At 39.3% G+C, this 23,982-nt stretch overlaps 1 protein-coding gene across 18 annotated transcripts in view; it reads left to right on the plus strand.

The window, feature by feature from the left end:
- Nucleotides 1–23,982, plus strand: part of SIPA1L1 (signal induced proliferation associated 1 like 1) — a 502,483-nt gene that overhangs the window by 361,860 nt on the left and 116,641 nt on the right. The window lies entirely within an intron of this gene.

Here is a 23,982-nt window from a genome sequence, read left to right on the forward strand (position 1 = left end):
TTGGATTGTACTGTATATATACAGTTTTATCTCATGCTTTTAAGAAAACTCTGTGAATTCACTGACAGGTAGTTTAAATGAACTCTTAGGAGCTTTCTAATAGTGTTTTTGAGCAGCATTATTAATTGAAGAATGAGCTTGTCATTCAAGTACCTGAGCTAGGAGACAAGATGCTCACCAAGAAAGAACGTACACCCGTGGTCCACAAGCTAGCTCAGTAATCTCTGCATTGAGACCAAGTGAGAGGCCCCCTGTATACAAGCTACTAGAGTGGTCTTTCAGTTTCCCACCTACTGTTTAGGGGTTTTGAGTCCTTTGGAGATTTATTCTTCCAAAGGAAGTTTGATTTCTAGTACTTTATTCTCGTGCTCTTGTTGTATGACATTGCTTACTTTAAAATCAAATTTATTGTAAGGTTATTGCATGATCGGCCGTATTCACAAGGGTTTATTGACCAAAGGAGCCTTGTCTCAGTGCTTAGCATCCACGTCTCTTAAACATCTATGGCAAAGGTCCTGGAACTAATATGATAATGAAAATCCTGACTTCATTGGTCAGCCATCTTTATTTTCTCAGAAAACTTTGTGGAGTTCAGATTTTAGAAATCACTTCTTTCTTATTCTGTCCTTAAGGCTACAGAGTATTTTGACCTTGCCTTCTTGGTATTTGGGGCCAGATAATTCTTTGTTGGTTATATCCTATAGTCTTACGCATTCTGGGATATAAGATGTTTCGCAGTGTCCCTGACCTCTACATCCCAGATGCCGATAGGTACCCCAACTTGTGATGACCTAAAATGTCTCTGTTTGGATATTGCCAGATGTCCTCTAGGAAATTGCCCCTTGATGAAAATCCCTGTTTTACTGAGCCTGGAGAAGTTTTCCACAGGTGTTTGTGAGCTGTCTGTAAAGGAAGCCATCTTCCTAAAGAACTGACATTCCAACACAGGAGACAACATGTTACTTATAATCTTACATAGGTATTAATAGTAGTTGGCTCTTTTCCCTAGTTCAGTTCAATCACTCAGTCATGTCTGACTCTTTGCGACCCCATGAACGCTAGGCCTACCTGTTCATCACCAACTGCTGGAGCCTACCCAAACCCATGTCCATTGAGTCAGTGATGCCATCCAACCATCTCATCCTCTGTTGTCCCCTTTTCCTCCTGCCCCCAATCCCTTCCAGCATCAGGGTTTTTTCAAATGAGTCAGCTCTTTGCATCAGGTGGCCAAAGTATTGGAGTCTTCCAATGAACACCCAGGACTAATCTGCTTTAGGATGGACTGGTTGGATCTCCTTGCAGTCCAAAGGACTTGCAGGAGTCTTCTCCAACACCACAGTTAAAAAGCATCAATTCTTCGGTGCTCAGCTTTCTTTATAGTCCAACTCTCACATCCATACATGACTACTGGAAAATCCATAGGCTAGACTAGACGGACCTTTGTGGACAAAGTAATGTCTCTGCTGTTTAATATGTTGTCTAGGTTGGTCATAACTTTCCTTCCAAGGAGTAAGTGTCTTAACTTCATGGCTGCAATCACCATCTGCAGTGATTTTGAAAAATAAAGTCAGCCACTGTTTCCACTGTTTCCCATCTATTTGCCATGAAGTGATGGGGCCAGATGCCATGATCTTCATTTTCTGAATGTTGAGCTTTAAGCCAACTTTTCACTCTCCTCTTTCACTTTCATCAAGAGGCTTTTTAGTTCCTTTTCACTTTCGGCGATAAGGGTGGTGTCATCTGCATATCTGAGGTTATTGATATTTCACCCGGCAGTCTTGATTCCAGCTTGTGCTTTCTCCAGCCCAGAGTTTCTCATGATGTACTCTGCATTAAGTTAAAGAAGCAGGGTGACAATATACAGCCATGATGTATTCCTTTTCCTATTTGGAACCAGTCTGTTGTTCCATGTCCAGTTCTAACTGTTGCTTCCTGACCTGCATACAGGTTTCTCAAGAGGCAGGTCAGGTGGTCTGGTATTCATCTCTTTCAGAATTTTCCACCGTTTCTTGTGATCCACACAGTCAAAGGCTTTGGCATAGTCAATAAAGCAGAAATAGATGTTTTTCTGGAACTCTCTTGCTTTTTCCATGATCCAGCAGATGTTGGCAATTTGATCTCTGGTTCCTTTGCCTTTTCTTTTCTTTTTTTTTTAATTTTAAAATCTTTAATTCTTACATGTGTTCCCAAACATGAACCCCCCTCCCTCCTCCCTCCCCATAACATCTCTGTGGGTCATCCCCATGCACCAGCCCCAAGCATGCTGTATCCTGCGTCAGACATAGACTGGCGATTCAGTTCTTACATGATAGTATACATGTTTCAATGCCATTCTCCCAAATCATCCCACCCTCTCCCTCTCCCTCTGAGTCCAAAAGTCCATTATACACAGCTGTATCTTTTTTCCTGTCTTGCATATAGGGTCGTCATTGCCATCTTTCTAAATTCCATATATATGTGTCAGTATACTGTATTGGTGTTTTTCTTTCTGGCTTACTTCACTCTGTATAATCAGCTCCAGTTTCATCCATCTCATCAGAACTGATTCAAATGAATTCTTTTTAACAGCTGAGTAGTACTCCATTGTGTATATGTGCCACAGCTTTCTTATCCATTCATCTGCTGATGGATATCTAGGTTGTTTCCATGTCCTGGCTATTATAAACAGTGCTGCGATGAACATTGGGGTACATGTGTCTCTTTCAGTTCTGGTTTCCTCGGTGTGTATGCCCAGCAGTGGGATTGCTGGGTCATAAGGTAGTTCTATTTGCAATTTTTTAAGGAATCTCCACACTGTTCTCCATAGTGGCTATACTAGTTTGCATTCCCACCAACAGTGTAAGAGGGTTCCCTTTTCTCCACACCCTCTCCAGCATTTATTGCTTGCAGATTTTTGGATCGCAGCCATTCTGACTGGTGTCAAGTGGTACCTCATTGTGGTTTTGATTTGCATTTCTCTGATAATGAGTGATGTTGAGCATCTTTTCATGTGTTTGTTAGCCATTCATATGTCTTCTTTGGAGAAATGTCTATTTAGTTCTTTGGCCCATTTTTTGATTGCGTCATTTATTTTTCTGGAATTGAGCTGCATAAGTTGCTTGTATATTTTTGAGATTAGTTGTTTGTCAGTTGCTTCATTTGCTATTATTTTCTCCCATTCAGAAGGCTGTCTTTTCACCTTGCTTATATTTTCCTTTGTTGTGCAGAAGCTTTTAATTTTAATTAGATCCCATTTGTTTATTTTTGCTTTTATTTCCAGAATTCTGGGAGGTGGATCATAGAGGATCCTGCTGTGATTTATGTCTGAGAGTGTTTTGCCTATGTTCTCCTGTAGGAGTTTTATAGTTTCTGGTCTTACATTTAGATCTTTAATCCATTTTGAGTTTATTTTTGTGTGCGGTGTTAGAAAGTGATCTAGTTTCATTCTTTTACAAGTGGTTGACCAGTTTTCCCAGCACCACTTGTTAAAGAGATTGTCTTTACTCCATTGTATATTCTTGCCTCCTTTGTCAAAGATAAGGTGTCCATATGTGTGTGGATTTATCTCTGGGCTTTCTATTTTGTTCCATTGATCTATATGTCTGTGTTTGTGCCAGTACCATACTGTCTTGATGACTGTGGCTTTGTAGTAGAGCCTGAAGTCAGGCAAGTTGATTCCTCCAGTTCCATTCTTATTTCTCAAGATTGCTTTGGCAGTTCGAGGTTTTTTGTATTTCCATACAAATCTTGAAATTATTTGTTCTAGTTCTGTGAAAAATGTGGCTGGTAGCTTGATAGGGATTGCATTGAATTTGTAAATTGCTTTGGATAGTATACTCATTTTCACTATATTGATTCTTCCGATCCATGAACATGGTATATTTCTCCATCTATTAGTGTCCTCTTTGATTTCTTTCATCAGTGTTTTATAGTTTTCTATATATAGGTCTTTAGTTTCTTTAGGTAGATATATTCCTAAGTATTTTATTCTTTTCGTTGCAATGGTGAATGGAATTGTTTCCTTAATTTCTTTTCTACTTTCTCATTATTAGTGTATAGGAATGCAAGGGATTTCTGTGTGTTGATTTTATATCCTGCAACTTTACTATATTCATTGATGAGCTCTAGCAATTTTCTGGTGGAGTCTTTAGGGTTTTCCATGTAGAGGATCATGTCATCTGCAAACAGTGAGAGTTTTACTTCTTCTTTTCCAATTTGGATTCCTTTTATTTCTTTTTCTGCTCTGATTGCTATGGCCAAAACCTCCAGAACTATGTTGAATAGTAGCGGTGAAAGTGGACACCCTTGTCTTGTTCCTGACTTTAGGGGACATGCTTTCAATTTTTCACCATTGAGGATGTTTGCTGTGGGTTTGTCATATATAGCTTTTATTATGTTGAGGTATGTTCCTTCTATTCCTGCTTTCTGGAGAGTTTTTATCATAAATGGATGTTGAATTTTGTCAAAGGCCTTCTCTGCATCTATTGAGATAATCATATGGTTTTTATTTTTCAATTTGTTAATGTGGTGAATTACATTGATTGATTTGCGGATATTGAAGAATCCTTGCATCCCTGGGATAAAGCCCACTTGGTCATGGTGTATGATCTTTTTAATATGTTGTTGGATTCTGATTGCTAGAATTTTGTTGAGGATTTGATATCTATAGGACATTTCACCCCAAAACAATGAATTTCATCTTTTTTTCGAGTGCTCATGGAACTTTCTCCAGGATAGATCACATCCTGGGCCATAAATCTAAACTTGATAAATTCAAAAAAATCGAAATCATTCCAAGCATCTTTTCTGACCATAATGCATTAAGATTAGATCTCAATTACAGGAGAAAAACTATTAAAAACTCCAACATATGGAGGTTGAACAACACACTTCTGAATAACCAACAAATCACAGAAGAAATCAAAAAAGAAATCAAAATATGCATAGAAACTAATGAAAATGAAAACACAACAACCCAAAACTTGTGGGACACTATAAAAGCAGTGCTAAGAGGAAAGTTCATAGCAATACAGGCATACCTCAAGAAACAAGAAAAAAGTCAAATAAATAACCTAACTCTACAACTAAAGCAACTAGAAAAGGAAGAATTGGAGAACCCCAGAGTTAGTAGAAGGAAAGAAATCTTAAAAATTAGGGCAGAAATAAATGCAAAAGAAACAAAAGAGACCATAGCAAAAATCAACAAAGCCAAAAGCTGGTTCTTTGAAAGGATAAATAAAATGGACAAACCATTAGCCAGACTCATCAAGAAGCAAAGAGAGAAAAATCAAATCAATAAAATTAGAAATGAAAATGGAGAGATCACAACAGACAACACAGAAATACAAAGGATCATAAGAGACTACTATCAGCAGTTGTATGCCAATAAAATGGACAACGTGGAAGAAATGGACAAATTCTTAGAAAAGTACAATTTTCCAAAACTGAACCAGGAAGAAATAGAAAATCTTAACAGACCCATCACAAGCACGGAAATTGAAACTGTAATCAGAAATCTTCCAGCAAACAAAAGCCCAGGTTCAGACAGCTTCACAGCTGAATTCTACCAAAAATTTCGAGAAGAGCTAACACCTATCCTCCTCAAACTCTTCCAGAAAATTGCAGAGGAAGGTAAACTTCCAAACTCATTCTATGAGGCCACCATCACCCTAATACCAAAACCTGACAAAGATGTCACAAAAAAGAAAACTACAGGCCAATATCACTGATGAACATAGATGCAAAAATCCTTTGCCTTTTCTAAAACCAGCTTGAATGTCTGGAAGTTCACGGTTCACGTATTGGTGGAGCCAGGCTTGGAGAATTTTGAGCATTACTTTACTAGCATGTGAGATGAGTGCAATTGTGTGGACGTTTGAGCATTCTTTGGCATTGCCTTTCTTTGGGATTGGAATGAAAACTGACCTTTTCCAGTCCTGTGGCCACTGCTGAATTTTCCAAATTTGCTGGCATATTGAGTGCAGCACTTTCACAGCATCATCTTTCAGGATTTGAAATAGCTCAACTGGAATTCCATCAACCTCCACTAGCTTTATTTGTAGTGATGCTTCCTAAGGCCCACTTGACTTCACATTCCAGGATGTCTGGCTCTAGGTAATATAATCACATTAATGATGAATATTTTGAGCACTTACTGTGTACTAGAAACTTACCATGTGGTCTCCATGCCCCCTGTGGTATAGATACAATTATTGAAGGCATTTTCCAGATGAGAAAACTGGGGTCTGCGTGGCTGGTTTCAGTGGTTAAGCTGTCATTGAAGTTAATAGTATTTGAGCCAGGATTTCACATTTGGGGTGTCCGACCAGAGTCACGTTCTTGACTGCTTTGCTCTGCTCTCTACGATATTAGACTAAAGGAAGGCGAGTGTTTTTATCTTTAAATCGGTAGAATTTTGTTCAAAGTATTTAGTCTTTCAAAAGTAAGGAACAAAAATTTGAACACCTGTATTCCACAGTAATCCAGTCTAGGTCATAACACTTCATAAATTTAAGAGCAACTAATTCAAAGAAATTTCTTATTTAAAGCCTCTTTCTATTTATAGACAGACCATACCCTCTTAGCTAACATAATTGGAACTGTTTAGTTGAAAAAATCACTAAGATAGGGAGTCTTGCAAAAGTAAACGTACTCAAAATATCTTATTTCACTAAACTGTGTAATAATAATAAATATATATTTGCTAAATTTTGGTGAGGCCAAGGGTGCTTCTTTGACACTGATTCTGCTATTTTGAATTCTACATTGAATGAACAGTGTAAACATAGACAGTAGCAAAACACTCTGAATCTTACAGAATCTTAGATTTAAATTTTTTTTCTCCTTTTTTTTTATAGGTCTTGCCCACATCTAATCCAATAGCTTTCCTTTTAATGACTTGCTTTTATGAAGTCTTTCCAAAGCCTTCAATTTAGTTTTTAATAAGAAACAAGATTTATCTCTTGTGCTCATATTCCATCAACTTTGATGCTATTTAATTAAATTTTGTAATTACAGTAACAAGTCCACTGGCATAAACTGGTTTGGGAAGACACAGTTTGACTCTTAGTCAGCATGGAGTCCGGCTGGTGGGAGCAGAAAGTGTGTGTGGCTCCAGAGATTGCCTGCTAGAGCCATTGGGCATTTATCATCAGGTTTACAGAGGAAACGCAGAACAATGGTTAATACATGAAACTGGTACAGGAGGCAGTGTCAGAGGCACCTGCTGTGTGTTCTTGGGCCATACAAACTTTCAGATCAGGTAGAAACTTTGTTACAAAGAAGATACAACAGATTGTGGATCTGAATAACTTGAAGGGGAAATTAACCCCCGTAAACTATAACTGTGTATTATAAACTTTATGTAGTATCTGTACTTTTCGTAAAATTTATTTTAGTGAAGTATAGTTGATTTGCAAAGTATTAATTTCTGCTGTGCAGAAAAGTGAATCGTTTACACACATACGCATTTTTTTCATATTCTTTTCCATTATGCTTTATCACAGGATATTGAATATACCCTGTGCTATACAGTAGGAACCTGTTGTTTATCCATTCAGTATATAACAGTTTGCGTCTGCTAATCCCAGACTTTGGCTCCATCCCTCCGCCACCCACTTCCCTGGGCAACTACAAGTCAGTTCTCTATGCTGTACGTCTATTTCTGTTTCAGATAAGTTCGTTGGTGTCATATTTTAGATTCCACGTGTATGTGATAGCTGTCCTTTTCATCACAGTGTAAAATATAGTTAGACAAATAATTCTGTCATGATTTTTAATACATAGCTTGATTCACTGAAATTTGTACACTAACTCGTTCTTCCTAATCAGAACCTGGAAGAGAGTCGTCTTGTTGACGGAGTCCATCCATGAAAGGTGTAATTTCTCTTCCAGCAACAGGGAGTAGCACTTCTGACCTGATTGTCAGTCCAGCCTCTTAATCACCCAGATACTGGGTTTAATGAATTCCTGATTTCACTGAAGCTAAGTCTCTGGGGGAAAAATTCACATTACTGAAGTGTGTATTGTTGACCTGATATGTAAAACTTAACTGCCTTTGACTGATGAAGCTGCCATCACTTTCTAAATATTACATTATTTTTATGAACTTCATTATTTTGCAAATTTAGACTTTAGAGGGTATTTGTCTCCATCTCATGAGCCCAGTCCATTGCTGGCTCAGCAGAGCAATCCTCCCATTGTATGCATCTGTTGAAATAAGCAACAAACCATCAATTTCTTGTTTCTGGTCCTTCCTCTTCCCCACTTCTCTGCTGTTTTGCCAGTGCATGTGATGGTTCTAACTCGCCGAGGATTAAATGACGGTAATAACATAGCTAACATTTATTGTGTTATTACTTTGTGCTTTATGCAGAGCTCCTCACATAATGCTCATAGGACCCCAAGGCAAAGTTGTCACTGTGATAAGTGCAAATGACACAACCACATCCTTCCTAGAGAGGCACAAACGAGGCAGGACAGTAACATCAGAATTAATCTGGGCCTCTCCCTTTGAGTGCATATGTCTTTTGTGTTGAGTTTTTACTTAGTCACCATGATTCAAGTAGCAGGACAGGACTTTTTCAGTTCTGCACTGCGTATACAAGGGTCTGAGACACATCCTCCTGAATCCCACTGGAACAGCGCACTAATGGAAAAGAGAGGAGCCAAGGGTTGCTTTCGTCGTGTTCTTTGTTGCTCCATCGATCAACAGTGTTGATAGGCTCATCTGATCCCAGATGGGATGTCACTCTCAAAGTCAGGTTACTGAAGAAGCTGTGATGGGGCCAGGCCTTCCCCTCCTGCCCAGTCGCCAGAAGCAGCTGCCATGATCAGGTCTAAAGAGCATCTAAGAATATTTTCTCCTTCCTGGAAAGGATGAACACTAATGCTCTGCGCTTGCTTCCTCTTCTGATAACTTGAAACCACCAGATTTGACTGTTCTGCAGTTCACCTTCCTCCTCCTGTACACCACCACCTCACCCCGCCTCACCACACGTGTGTTTGTACACGCACACTCACATGTATACAAAGTCAAGTTGAATAGTATGCTGGGCTCCCGGATTATTAATTTGAGGCTAGTTGGATTTTGGTCGCTACTGTAATGTCCAGTTTTATTTCCCTTTCACTCTCTTCTAATCAGCCACCTTTACCATTTCTTTAGAAGATATACCCTGAACTGCATTTGTACTTGAAGTGACAGCTTTAGTGCTCTGATGTATTCTCCAGTTTTGTTACTAGGCAGTATTCTGCAAGCTCAGGTTTTTAAATGTGTATCATTACCTGTCGTAAGTTTTAGTGGATTATTGTATGGTACATATAGAACATCAGAGGACACCTTAAAGCTAAACCTATTTGTAAAACTCCGTGCTTATTTTGTCTCTTCTGTAGCTGTAGCAACGTTAAGCTTGAGTATAGTGCTACGGAATGCCTTGTAGCTCCGAGTTCTGAAAGGATAACTAGTCTATGGTTAGTTTTTTGTGAACAGTCGTATTTCAAGTATGTGATAAAACTCCAGAGTCAGCAAGTCTGTTCTCCTAAAGCATGTTGTGCTCTGTGTTCTTGAACTTAACAGTTTATTTCTGCCAAAACTAATAGGGAAAGACTTTATTCATGTGTAATAACTTACTGTTTTCATGCCCGTGTCTTTCATTTTTTATTGAGAGCATATAAACGGTGTTTTATTTGTTGGAAGGCAGCTCTCTAGTTAGGTAATCCTTTTCAGGGAGATTTGAGGCACTAAACAACTTCCTGAGAAACTCATCTAGGAGTATTTTGCTGCTGTTTCTTTACCTGCTTGGGGCTTCTGGTAGCAAGAAGGCCATTAGGTAGGAAGGTGTGTATGTTAGCTCTTTGGAAAGCAAGTGTCCTCTGCTTTCTCAGCCGTGATCTCCCAAGCCCCGTCACTGATTGAACTTTGGTCTGTGAGGCATCCAGGAGTTCATATTCCCTGGGCTGTCTCAGTTCAGAGGCTTGTGAAAGCTGATTAAAAGGGCATGTGCCTCTCAACTGCTCCTCTCTGTTTAGTTTTTAAAATCAAGCTAGATGGTCCAAAGGCCACTTTTGCTCAGACACTTGACTTTATTCAAGGTCATCTTATAAAGACCCAATCATACAACAACAGAGTGTGCTTTTGCAATGAACTGATGATGGAGATACTGGCCTTTTTGTCATCCTTCGGCCTTTTAGAAAGTTCCACGTCAGAAATTTATTTTAGAATTTGATACCAGGACTTGTTTTCTGGTAGCTACCAAATGCCTGCCTTTCTGATGATAGGTGTGTTTTATTTGTTTGCTTGTTTTATTTTATTTATTTGTTTTTTTCCTGTATCTCCTGTTTTACTTCACCTTCCAGAAGAAAACTTGATGCTCAACTGGGCCACCTTCATTCATAACATATTTATAGCCACTTGGCTTTTATTTTCCTGTTTCTGTTTGATTAGCACAGTTTACGTATTTCCTTTATAATGAATGACTTCAGAACATTCTTTTTAGAAAAAGTGATTAGTCTACGTTTATATCCAAATTAAAGGCCTCTGTTCCCAGGCTTTTCCTTCAGTTCTGGCGACATTGCTCACCAGCCTTCACCTGCTTCCACTTGGTTGGTTATCTAGCCAGCAGCTTGAAACCTGGGACACAAATTTTGGCTGCTTCTCCGTTTTTCCCCCTGAGCAAGCCTACCCTCATCATTGCCCTCGTGCTGTAAAGGCCACCATTATTATCAGTCTCTTGGATTTGAAACACTGAAGCCTCTTTGATGCCTCTCTTCATTGATGTTAACCTCGTCAGTTGGGAAGGTGTCTTGCATCTCCCTCCACACTGTCGATGATTTCCTGTTCTCTGTGTCCTGGCCCCAGGTCTGTCACTGCAAGCCCTCGTTGCCTTTTGACGCAATTCTTGGCCATTGTCTTAATCTCTTCATCTCCGGTCCTCCCTGCTCAAAATTCATCCTCTTGTCTTTGCCAAATACACCAGTTTAATCACAGAGCAATTTGCATCTTACATGATTGTGCTGATATGATTTAATCATGTAACAGATACCTTATTGATCAAGTCCTCTGAGAAGCAGATGCTGGGACAGTATTGGCATGCGAGTGGTTTGTTAGGGACCTGGGGCCATGCCTGTGAAAAAAGAGGGGAGAGGAAGCAGACTTTATCAGGAAAGGTCTTCAGTCCACAGTACAGGTCTGACACTATGAAAGGGAGAAGAAAAAGGGAGAAGAAACCAAAGTGGGCAGGAGGAGCCTCAGCTCACTGTGACATGCGACAAAATCTCAGCCAGTGCCATGAAACAAAAAGGAGCAATAGAGCAGCTCCTTGTTGGGCAGTCAGTTCCCCTCCAGGCACACTCAGTCCTGGGGCTGCCCAGGAAGAGTGTGTCTGGGCTGGAAAACTACAGAAGATCCGAAGATACTACAGCCGGAGACTCTCAGCTAATGCATTTCTTGTGGCTGAATTTGTTGTGAGCCATTTCTGAAAGGGAGGTACTAAGTATTGCACGTCTGGGACCACGACGTATGCATGAGTGCCTTCATCATACTCAGCATGGTTTGGGACGCTTGGAGTGAGAAATAAAATGAAACACCTTCATGGAGCTTACATTCTGGTGGAGGGAAACAGATGATAAATCAAACAAAAGGATATACATGCTTAGTATGAAAGTTAACAATGCAGAGTTGGAGGTAGTAATCAGTCTCCTAAACTCAGTATTTGACTGTAATCTTCCTTTTCTTTTTTGTTGTCATTCTTGTTTTTAAATGCAAGATAGTGAATTTACATTGTTGTGTTGGTTTCAAGTGTACAGCAGAGTGATTCAGGTATACATACATTTATAAGGATAGAGACACTTTTCTAGATTCTTTTCTATTATAGGTTATTACAAGATATTGGGTATAGTTCCCTGTGCTATAGACTAGATCTTTATTGTTTGCTTATTTATATATAGTACTTTGTGTATTTCTTACATTCAGATTTATTACCCAATTTCCTATTAATCACTGCCCTTAATATTTTTAAGTAGTTTTAAAAATTAACAACTGCATATTCATACATTTATTCATTTATTGCATGATATTTTTAAAGCATCTAGTCTGGGTCAGCTACGGTGCTTGGAGGAGAACAAAAGCAAATAAGCCTGCCTTCATGGGATTTGTAGCTTGCCCTGAGTACTGTTGAGACAAATGAGAAGCTTTAGAACATTAATGTTTTTCCTGATCTTTTTCTTGGTGGTGGGGGGTGCTTGTGCCATGAAGCTTGCAGGATCTTAGTTACTCAACCAGGGACTGAACCCAGTCCCCAGCAGTGAAAGCACCAACTATCCTAACCACTGGACCCCCAGGGGAAAAAGTTTTCCTTATTTTAAAAAACCATTTAACAAAATCTTTTATAATTTATTTCCTCTACCTGGAACTCCATTTTGATAGATGATGGATTTATCTGGTTTTATCCTCCATTTTTTTCTTTCATAATTTTGATTTCTTTTTATTTTATATATTAATTTTATCTTTTGGTTCAGAAATTGATGTGTACCTCTCTATAGTTACTCTCTAGCACTTTCATTTTATTTTAATAATCATAGTTTTATTTGCCAGGAATTCATTATTTTTGTTTTCCTGTAGTTATTGTTCTAATAGTTTATCCTTATTTTATATACCCCACATTTCTCCATTGGTATTCATTTAAATAATTTTTTCTCATTTTTTTTCCCTGCATGATCTGTATCTTCTGAGTTGTATTCTCTGTTTGTCTTTTTTTTTCCTTTTATGATGTTGGTTTTCCTTGGTCCATTGATCTTTGCCGCAAAGGCCAAGGCAGATAGGTATAGGTGGCAGGCTTCCCTGCAGCGCTGTGTGTCTTTTTCCCCAAGCTGGTTTCACCTTCCGGGGGGAAGTGAAAGCTGGCACTGGAAAAGTAGGTGAGACCCTAACAGGGAGGAGGGTATGGAGCAAGAGGGTAGTGAACGCAGTGCTCAATACCAGCCCACGTGATGACAGGTTGGGAGAGGTTTAGCCTACTCCCCTCCTGCATGGAGCTGCCTTTTCTCCTGTCCATACATCAGGATGGGTGGTCTTTCTGCCTCTCCTGGGCTTCTGAGTAACCCCCTTCTTCCTAAAGGTGCAGGTGCTTTCCCACCACTGTCCCAGTCACCCTGTGTCCCAGTTTCTGCCCAGCGCTTTGTATGGTGCCCTGGTTTATAACCAGTCTAAGCAATCCTTGAAGGCAAGGACCACAACAGATTAGGCTAGGCTCAGCAATTATTTCATAATTGAAATGTTTGGTACTGATGCAAAGCACAAAGTTTATTGAGTTGGGGAGCCAGTGTATCCTGTATTCGTAGCATCAGGTAGATGCAGGGAGGGCCCTCTGTGTATATGACCTTGTGTTACAGTCTGGACACTGAATAATATGTTGCAGTTCCTTTTCCTCTCTTTTCAGGAAATGAGACCACCGACAAGTCTATGTGTGGTCATGGTGGTTTTGTGGAAATTAACCAAGACCACCAATTGATTCCCATAAACCCAAAACATCATTCTGGAGACTGATTTTTACTGTTGCAAACCTTCTTAGACACACAGTGTTATATGCTGAAGTCAGTGGATGACACCTTGAGAAGAAACAAGAGTAGAAAGAAGCAGGATTTACATCATCTCAAAGTATCTCCCACCAAAATATTTGTAAATCATAAGAAGAATGAGAGTGACTTTACAGTGAACAAACTGGTACATGTCACCTTAATAGAAGGAACTCTATCATGGTCTCTATCACAAACCTTATGAAATGATGCACTGAGGTTACATCGTTTCTGTGATTCTCTTCCCCAAAATGCATAAGTGTTAGTTGCTCAGTCGTGCCTGACTCTTTGCTACGCCATGGACTGCAGCCTACCAGTCTCCTGTGTCCATGAGATTTTCCAGGCAAGGATACTGGAGTGGATTGCCATTTCCTTCTCCAGGGAATCTTCCCAACCCAGGGATCGAACCCAGGTCTTCTGCACTGCAGGCAGATTCTTTACCAACTGAGCTAACCTTGGTTTAATTACGTGAAACCACCAGACATACACAACCAAGTTGAGTAGTAAATACTATTCAAAAGTGTCAAGGTCACAAAAAAGTAAGGAATTGTAACAGACTGCAAGGGGGCTAAGGAGGCGTAGTAACAGTTAAATACAATGTGGGACAATGAGTAAGATTTCAGAACAAAAAGGACATAGTGGAAAAACTAGAGAAATTTGAGTATTAGAATATTAATTTCCTGATTTCTGATTAATTAAGATTGTATTGTATGTAGTTATATAAGATGTTAACATTGGGGGAGACTTGGTTAGGGATCAGTTCAGTTCAGTCGCTCAGTCGTGTCCAGCTCTTTGTGACCCCTTGGACTGCAGCACGCCAGGCCTCCCTGTCCATCACCAACTCCTGGAGTCTACCCAAATTCATGTCCATTGATTCGGTGATGCCATCCAACCATCTCATCTTCTGGCATCCCCTTCTCCTTCTGCCTTCAATCTTTCCCAGCATCAGGGTCTTTTCAAATGAGTCAGTTCTTTGCATCACGTGGTCAAAATATAGGAGTTTCAGCTTCAACATCAGGCCTTCCAATGAACAGCCAGGACTGATCTGCTTTAGGATGGACTGGTTTGATCTCCTTGCAGTGCAAGGGACTCAAGAGTCTCCTTCATCACCACGGTTCAAAAGCATCAATTCTTCGGCGCTCAGCTTTCTTTATAGTCCAACTCTCACATCCGTACATGACCACCGGAAAAACCATAGCCTTGACGAGATGGACCTTTGTTGGCAAAGTAACGTCTCTGCTTTTCAATAAACTGTCTAGGTTGGTCATAACTTTCTTTCCAAGGAGTAAGTGTAAGGAAACTCCTTGTACTATATTCACAACTTTTCTGTCAGTCCAGAAGAAGTCAAGATAAAATATGAAAAAGAAAACCTTCAGGTACATCAGTAACAGGAGCTAACATAGGAACCATCCACATGGAAATGGGAATGCTTCCTCAGCTTTCTGTGTCAAAGTACATCAGGACGAATGCCATGCTACTGATTTCTGTATCCCAAAGAATTTCTGTTCTTTTGCAGTTTCAAGGACTTAAGAGCCCTTTAGATCTGTTATTTCAGTACAAGCTGATAATATGATAAAGCTCATCACCTGTTTTTCAAATGCATACCTCATTGTTAATTTCTACCAAAAATGTTGGTGCTCAGCAAACATTTCTTTTATCCTACCAATTCCTTTGCTCATCTTCTCATGGAGCCCCCTCCTCTGTATGGAGAGGCCATGCACCTGAACCTCAGGACAGCAAGAGGAGGGACTTGCATAACTGCATTCTCAACAAGTAGAAGCATTCAGTAATGGTGAAGCATCAGCAGAAGCAGGCTCAACAGCTCAGAGACAGTTAGTCCAGAAGCAGGTGGGCGCTACTGGGTTTTTGAGACACATTGCATGGTCTCGCCCTCGGGAGCTACGGTGACTTCTACCTTGACTGAACTTCTGACTGTTTCTGGGGGACTTCCTTTCAAATATTTCAGAAGCATTTTACACAGACATCTTGCTGCAGTGTTCCTGATAAGGAGGTACAAAAGGTTTGGGTTTTTTTTTGTTGTTGTTTTAATATATAAAGACATTGAGTTAGAAACAGGTATTTCATTGTAATTTCTTTCGCTTGGATATTAAATACTTTTTTTTCCCCTGAGCTGACTTTTAATTTAGTATGAACTAACAATAAGCCTGAAGAGTTATAACAATATGCTACCTTTTAAAATATTCTTTTTACTCAGTAACCATTTGTAAACCATTTTTATAAAAATTGCCATATTTGTAGATATACTTTTTTTATACTTTTAAAAATCTTCCTATTATAAAAGATATATATTCATTACAGAAAAATTAGCAACTATAGAAACCAAGGCAATTAATCATGTGTGATTACTAGTTACTTTACTTCTTTTTTAATACATATATACTCATTAATTAAACAAGATAAGGATCATTAAATAGTTTTATATATTTTTTCATGGTTCCATGATTGGCTTTGCCATTGTTTATTTAAAGTCTTCCAGCTGTTATTAAATTCAAGTTTTCTACTTCCTTTTTATAAACAATTCTTACATCACATCATCCTAAGTGTTTTGGTACTTAGGATGACCTTTGGGCACTTAAGATGGCACTTAACCCCTTTGGCAATCTGGTGAAACCTATGGACTCTCCTTAGACTAATGTTTTTAGGTGCATAAAAGTACAAAGCAAACTAGGCATATTAAATTACAGTTGCAAGAGTATTAAAAATTTTGCAATATACTAACATAGATGCTTATTTTTTATTATATTAGCAAAAGGATCTAGCATCAGTTCTGATAACTACCATAATTTCAAAGTTGCGATGAGAATAATTGATATTTTGATATGTCTACAACAACCGTAATATGATATGAAAACACCTCTTGATTTCTGTAGGTGTCAAAGTCACATGTGCAGCTGATGTTACTGTAGTTGGTTGACTCCATTTATAATTGATGGAAATGCTACATTTCTTTAGAAGGTAGTGAAAATAAAGATAAAAATTTTTTTCATTCAAGTTCATGAACCCCCTAATTTTTTTCCATAGACAAGTTTAAAAGCGGCTGACCTTACATAAATGCTCTTGTTATGTTACTTTCCCCCAACATGTCCAATTATTTATGTAAGGTAGAGTCCTGTAAGTGAAATGGTGTGAATTTTATGGGAACCTTGATTTTTATTGCCAAATTGTTCTTAAGAAAGCTTAGGCCAGAAAGGTTCTACTCCTATTTTAAGACTGTGTAGTGTTTAACATTTTCTTGGCTACCTTGAGTATTTGCAGTTTTTATTTTAGAATATTTATTGTAGGTCCAAAACGTTTCAGTTTCATTGATCACAAGTAAGACTGAATTATTTAAGTAGAATTATTGGCTATTTGTCATAGATAATAGTCAATTAAAAATCTCCCCATTTAACAGTGATGAGGTTTTTCCTTTGTTTCAAACAGAGTTTTCTTTGTACTTTTTCCTTTCATCATTTGAATGCAATTCGTTAGTGTCAGCCTTACTTCTGTTAAAGTCTACTTTTTATTGGCAGGTTGGGGGGCTTCTGAGGGCTGCTTAGTCATGTGAGGCTTTAAGCCTAACAACATGATATAATTTTGTCAAATAGACCACCCTAATTTTTAAGAGCTACCTATGGAAAGAAGAATTGGAACTTCAGAGAACTGTGCACTTTGTAAATGTGGACAATTACTCTTATGCAACCATAATTACAAGTTAGTGGAATGCTTTGGGACAGAATTCTGGACTGTGGCCAGTCCTGTGTAAATGTCCCCGTCCATTACTCTGACCTGCTTTTGATTACAATGCAAAGTCCTAGGCTATTTAGTTCTCATGGAACCTCCACCCTTATAATTAGGATGAGCCCTTTGGGGACCAGAGACGGAACCTCTGAGTGGTGCTCTTCTCAGAAAGAGCCATTCTTCAAACACATGAATCCTTATTACCTCCACTTTGGCAAATCTGTGTTTTCATTTTTAAAGAAGAATATACTGTTGTTGCTTGTGTTTTCTTTTTCATTTAATTCTTTTAGATCTGTTCTTTCTAACCTAGTTGTCAGTCATATTTAGATGTTGTAAGTTGCACGAAAACGAAGCATATGAACAAATTGAACTCAATAGGCAAAGATAAGTACCTTATAGAAGCTGTGGTGAGTGGTTTTCCCAGTTGCATCAAGATTCTCTGTCTAATGGAAATATTGAGGGTAGAATTTATGATGTTGACTGCACTGATGCTGACATACTTGTAGCCCACCAGGTAGACTATTTTAAGGAAAAAAAAATTTTAAATATTCAAAGTGGTGAAATGATTTTGATTCCAGCTAGTAAAGCTGTTGTCATTCCGTTCTTTGACCTGCTAATAGATGAGGGCCATGCGTGTCTGCTTAGTAGTATCTTTAGGACCCCTGCCGTACGGTGAGTTAAGATGCCTTTTTTAGAGGAAATGGAAGAGTTTTCATTTCTCCTTCTACATAGTCATTTAGGGTAATTAAGATTAGCACGGGACCATTTTGATGACTTTAACATATGTTGCTATAATGCTTTCTAAAATGGTTGGTACCAATTCATGGTGTCACCAGCAGTGAAGGAATATATTCCAGCCCTACCAAGGACCATTTTTCCATTCAGAAGTGTTGTTGCTAAGTTTTTGAGGCCTGAGATAGTAGCTGTTTTATTTGCTTTCTGTTTCTTTGATTTCTGTGTATCAGTCTATTTCCCCTATTTAAATTTCTAAATTGACAATTCTAAAGAAATATTTTAAGCCATGTACCTTGTGGCTCAGCTGGTAAAGAATCCGCCTGCAGTGTGGGAGACCTGGGTTTGATCCCTGGGTTGGGAAGATGCCCTGGTGAAGGGAAAGCCTACCCACTCCAGTATTCTGGCCTGGAGAATTCCATGGACTGTATAGTCCATGGGGTCGCAGAGACTCAGACACAACTGAGTGACTTTCACTTTATAATTGTAAAAATTATATATAAAAAAGATTTATTTTTGTCCATAATTACAAACAGTCCATATTATGCTGGTCTCTGGAAATGTACAACTGAAATGCTGATGTGAAATCTGTAAATATTATGAAAACCAGTATAAGCAATCCAAAAATTGTTGGTTGAAGCCCTGTAACTCTTGTGACTTTATTTTTGTTTCCTTCTTTGCAATTAAAATGCCAGGCTTTTTAACTTTTTATGCCTTGTGCACACATCCTTATCTGCAGCTCATAACTGGGTAATGTGACTGTACTTGATCTAATCATTTGGAGCTTTGAACTATTGACTATGTTCCCTCTCTAAGAATGTGAAAGTGTTATTATTTATTATTGTGACTGTGTCAGCCAGAAATACGGCTATTTGTGTGGAATGTTCTAGTAATAGAACTCATTGGTGTTCTTTGTACCATCCTTGTTTAAATGTAAGAACCAGAACTAATAAAAACTAAAGTTAAAAATTTGTTTAGGTGCTAAAGATGAAAACTAAAACTGAAGGTGAGGGGAATCAGCACTATGTGGATAAAACATGAATATTTCTCCCTTTAAACACAGTGAAACCTTGGCAATATAGTACCTCAGGAACTAAAGCCTTCTGTGTGATCTGGCTAGTCAGTCCCTTTAGACATCACATTTTATTTAACTGTTTCTATTCATAATACAATTTTAGAAATGTTTGGGAAGATAACATTATATGTAATGCTAAGCAAATGAGCTTTGGAATTGATACTTAATATGTTTGAGTTCTGGTGTTGCTGTGTACTGGTTGTGGCTGGCAAGTGACTTATTTTCTCTAAATCATAATTGCCACATCTGTGAAAAAGAAGGCAATGTCTATATTTTCATAGTTGACATGAATATTAGAGTGCTTGGCAAAGTGCCTCACCTCACTGCATTATATCATTCTAATGTGATTGCAGTACTAGGTTTTGGCATTCCAGTATGCTGGCACAGAAGTACCATTAATTTTGGTAGTGTAATCCCCGTATTTCAATTCATCCATCAGCAGATTTATCCACCCTACTCGAGTCTCCAGCCCCTCTTTCCTCCCCTTTCCTTCCTCCGTCTTTCATCATCAGCGGCTTCCTGGCCTTTCTTGAGCACTTATCATCTGCATCTCCCCCATACTTGAACCCTCTCTCCCCCTTCCGTCCCTCCACCCCACAAAAGACAAAGCTGATTGTAGGTATGACTGGAAGAGCTCTCTGCGTTTGATGGAAACCATGGCGCTAGCAGAGGGTGGCGGTGCTTCGCATACAAGGCTGATGGGAAATAGGCATGCTGCGGCGTGGAGCCAGGGCAGCGTGCTACCCCGAGACTGTGGTCCCAAGAGGGAAGCAGTGGAGTCCAGTGAACCTGAAGGACAGGCAGCAGCAAGAGTGGCCTGAAGGACCAGACTTAGGATCCTAAAAGGCTAGCTTTTAGTTACAAGAAAGTCATTTGTCTTGAGATCAAAGTTAAAGACTTAAGAACTGAGTTGAAGGTAATTTGCTGAACCAAACTTCTCTGTTGGCAAATTACACTTTGCATTCAAAATTTGAAATGAAAAAGTTGTATTCACATCGAAGGATTTTCTTTTCTATAGTTTTGTAATCCTCAGGAACAGGAAAAAAAAAAAAAAAGGATGGTGGGCAAAAAAACAAGGCATTTATTGTAAGGATAATTCTTACTTAAGTTGAAAGACTTTTTGAACAAGCAGAGTCTGATCATGACAGTAGTGAATTTAACACAGGAAACCAGGGCAGTATCTCCATCTCTGTTGATGGAGCTGAAATAGATGAAGGCCAAATGGAAATGCTTGCTTGGAAATAACAGCTAGAGCTCTTTTTCAATAAAAGAAGATTGATGTTCCTGAACAAACACACATATAAAATTTTAAAAGATCTTCTCAGAGTTATCAAACCAGAGATGGAATTTTTTGAACACAGAGTCTGAAGAAAGTGTTAAAAGTTAGTTTATAAATGGTCTCCTCAGCATTCCCGCAGCTCAGAAACGGACTTCTTCACCAGCTAGGAAAAAACACATGAAGATCTAGCCAGGGTTTGATGATGACACACACGAGTTTTAAGTGATTCATTTTTAAAAATCAGCCTTCTTCATTTTTAGGTAGGATTAGTTTCTTTTTAAATAACAGTGTATTATCTGCCAATTTATACTAAAATGATTATGTTCAATATTTATATTTTTATAAATTCATGTTTTTCTGTAGTAACCTTTCTAAATTTTTGCAGTTACAATGTATTATTTGGTTTCCCTAATTTGTATTTCTCTTACCAGTCTTAAAGTATTATCATTACTGTGCAAAGTACACACTTTCATTTTGGTCCATTGTTCAAGCACTCTTTGAGAAGATGTCTAAATAATATTTCAGATGCAACCCTGAAGGATGCAAGGACTTAGTCAAATAAAGAGGAGTTAGTTGGTGGAATGTCCTAGACAGGGTGTTTCAGGTGAGACAGGCACCATGAGTTGACAAGTTCAGGATGGTTGGTTCTCAGAGTTTAGACGGATGAAAGGTCCAGGTTGAAACTGGAATGACAGGCTGGTGACAGGCCACGAGGACCCTTGAGAAGGCTTGAGTAGTATCCAAGGACTGGTGGGAAAGCAGAGGAGGGTTTGAAACTTAATAGTGACGGTTAGGCTTGCATCTTAGAAGCCAGTTATGAAAAGCTAATCTGTCAGAAAACTCAAAAACATTGGGTGAATGATGATGTGGATAAACCAGTGGCAGTGGGTTGGAGGGAAAGTAGGTGGATTTCAGAGCTCTTTAGGAGCTGGAATTCAGTGGGCGTGACAGGGAGGTCAGGCGTAAGCAGCTAGAGGAATGTGGTAGCAGTTACTCGAACCAGGGTTGCAGGGAGAGCTGTATCGGTTTGTGTGGAAGGTGGTAGGTTCACTTTTACAGATGCCATGGGACAAAGAAATCACGAGTTTTATTTGGTAAAAAATGGGACATCTTTTAAATGTGAAGATCTGGGGCTCACAGATGTCTGGAGTGGACACGTGGACTCTTGAGAGTAATCAGCGTTGGGAGAGGACAGAAGATTCTAGATGGGAAGAGAAAGAGAAATTGAGTAAGAGCCAGGGCCAGTGGAAGAAAAACCAAGAGAGGCTGGTTTTGAAGAAGCCACTTTCCAGAAGGGTGTTTTTAGGGGGGAAAACAAAAGGAAATGCTGTTGGCAAGTTATGAGGAGTTTGCACAAGATAAGGACCCAAAGTTTCTGTTTGTTTCAACTTTGTGGCTGACTGGTGACGGTGCAGTGGCAGTCAGATGATAGGAATCCTAAAGTGAAGAATCAGGCATCTCATTCAGGAAGTTTCCAGTGGAAGAAAAGAGAAGGGAGGTAACCCGGAGGCTGGTAAGGAACTGAGGGCGTGTTGCGGTTAAAGATAAAGGAGGCCTGAGCCTGACTGAATGGTGATGGGAATGAGCAGGCAGAGAGGTCAAGTTGCAGATACGGGGCGGGTGATTGGGCATCAGTGTCCCTGGGAAGGTGGAATTGAGCGGAGGCTAGAATTTCAGGAGAGACTGGGTTTACATTATAAAGCAAAGGAAGTAAAAGTCTGGATCCAGGTAAGTGTCTTTGAGTGATGGTGGAAAGTGAGGCAGTTGCTTCTGAAAGGGCTCTTTATTTTCTTTGTGATGTGGACAGCATTATCTGCCGAGATTGAGAGAAGGTAGATGAGGGGGAGGTTGAAGGAGAACAAAGAATATTTGAAATACCTGCAGTAGAGAAGGGGAGCGAGAGCTGACCAGGGACAGCTTGAGGAGGAGTGGAGGTTACTGACGGTAATTGGTATTGGCCCTGTGTCTTTGTGAATTTCTCCACCAGCAAAGACTAGCAGTCTCACCTGCCCTTCCTGAGCTTTGTGGGATGTGTTTGAGGAGTTCCTGGTGAGTCAGGGGTAGAGTCCCTGAACAGGATATAATGAATTGACATTATATTAAAGGTCATCTTTGACATGTATAGTCTCTGAAGTTCTGAAGCGTGCAAAGCCCTTTGCTCCTTCAGTAAATGTCCCCAGACTGCTGTCTTGTTGCTCTTCAGTTCGCATCCGCTTTTTTATCCTGTTTCTATCTTGTCCCTTTTTGTTTTCTTCCTTATTGTCAGTTGTCTGTCATATTGCTATCTGCATGCAAGTTTCTATCAGCCCTGCACTCTGGACTTTGTCAACATCTGCAATTATCACACCTCTGAAACCAAGCTGTGGGCTTGAAGACCAGACAACCACGCTTATTAAAATTATGTGCAAAGTAAGAGTAAATAACCTCTGAGTGTGATTCTCACGTGCTATGCTTTGTACATGGATTTTGTGATGTTTATTGGGTTGTTTATCAGCTGTCCATATATGAGATGCTTGTTGCCTGTGTTCCCATTGTGTTTCCCGTATTTTGAATTTCCATGGATTGTGATAATATTCTTAGGTAGCTCATCGTATTAATGATCTTTTTAAATAATTATTCTCTGGTACTTGCAAAGCATTTTCATATGTATTACCTAAATTTAGAACTATATGATTAGATATTTTATGCTGTTATTTCTTATTATTCTCATGGATTTTCAAATACATATTATGTATGAGAATAACGTGTATTTTCAAATATTGATGTATTTTGTATGAGAATAACCTACCATGTCACAACTCGGTCATTTAATCATATCACATGTAAATGAAATAGGGCAATGTAAATAAGTATTTTGGAGGTTTGAAAAGTAAATTATCTACTCTAACTTTTCATGTATTTGGGTTTTTTTTTTCTTTTTTTTTTTCACTTTCTCATCTGTGAACATCTTTTGTCTTTATCAACAAGTTTAATTTTTAGGTGTACAGTAAGTAAATAGCACTTTTTAACTTTTCTGTAAATTAATTTACTTATGACCCCAGCGTTCCTTCTTGTTAGGAGGAAGATAAAGTCAACACCAGTCATTTGGACACTTGCCCCCACCCCCAAGGTTGTTCTAAAGTTTGGAGTCTGGAGAAATGCCAGACATTGAGGAGAGGGCCCTGAGTGGCTGTTAGTCACCTGGCCACACTGGTGGCCTAGGAGAGGCCCTTATCCCAGCCCTCACATCCCTCCAGACCCAGCTGCTCTGCTGGATGCCTCTGATCCTCACTATGCAGGAACCATTGGTGAGGCCCAAAGCCCTGGGTGTGGGCTTCTGCCTCCCAGGGGCACTTTGAAGCTCTTTCCTCTGAGCTAAGATTCTGTCTTAACCTGGGCAATGTGGGAGCAGAACGCTGCCAAATAACTCTCAGACCTCTTTCCTCTCTCTGGTCCGGGGAGGTCTGTTTTATTTATCCATTTAGGCCGTGCTGCGCAGCATGCAGGATCTTCCCTTACACAGGGATTGAACCTGTGTCTCCTGCATTGGGATCCTGGAGTCTTAACCATTGGACCACCAGGGAAGTCCCTAGGGAAATCTTTTTTAATCTGCAGGAAATCCGTCTATCCT

Source organism: Ovis aries, chromosome 7 (genome assembly GCF_016772045.2).
Source record: "Ovis aries strain OAR_USU_Benz2616 breed Rambouillet chromosome 7, ARS-UI_Ramb_v3.0, whole genome shotgun sequence".
NCBI lineage: Eukaryota > Metazoa > Chordata > Mammalia > Artiodactyla > Bovidae > Ovis > Ovis aries.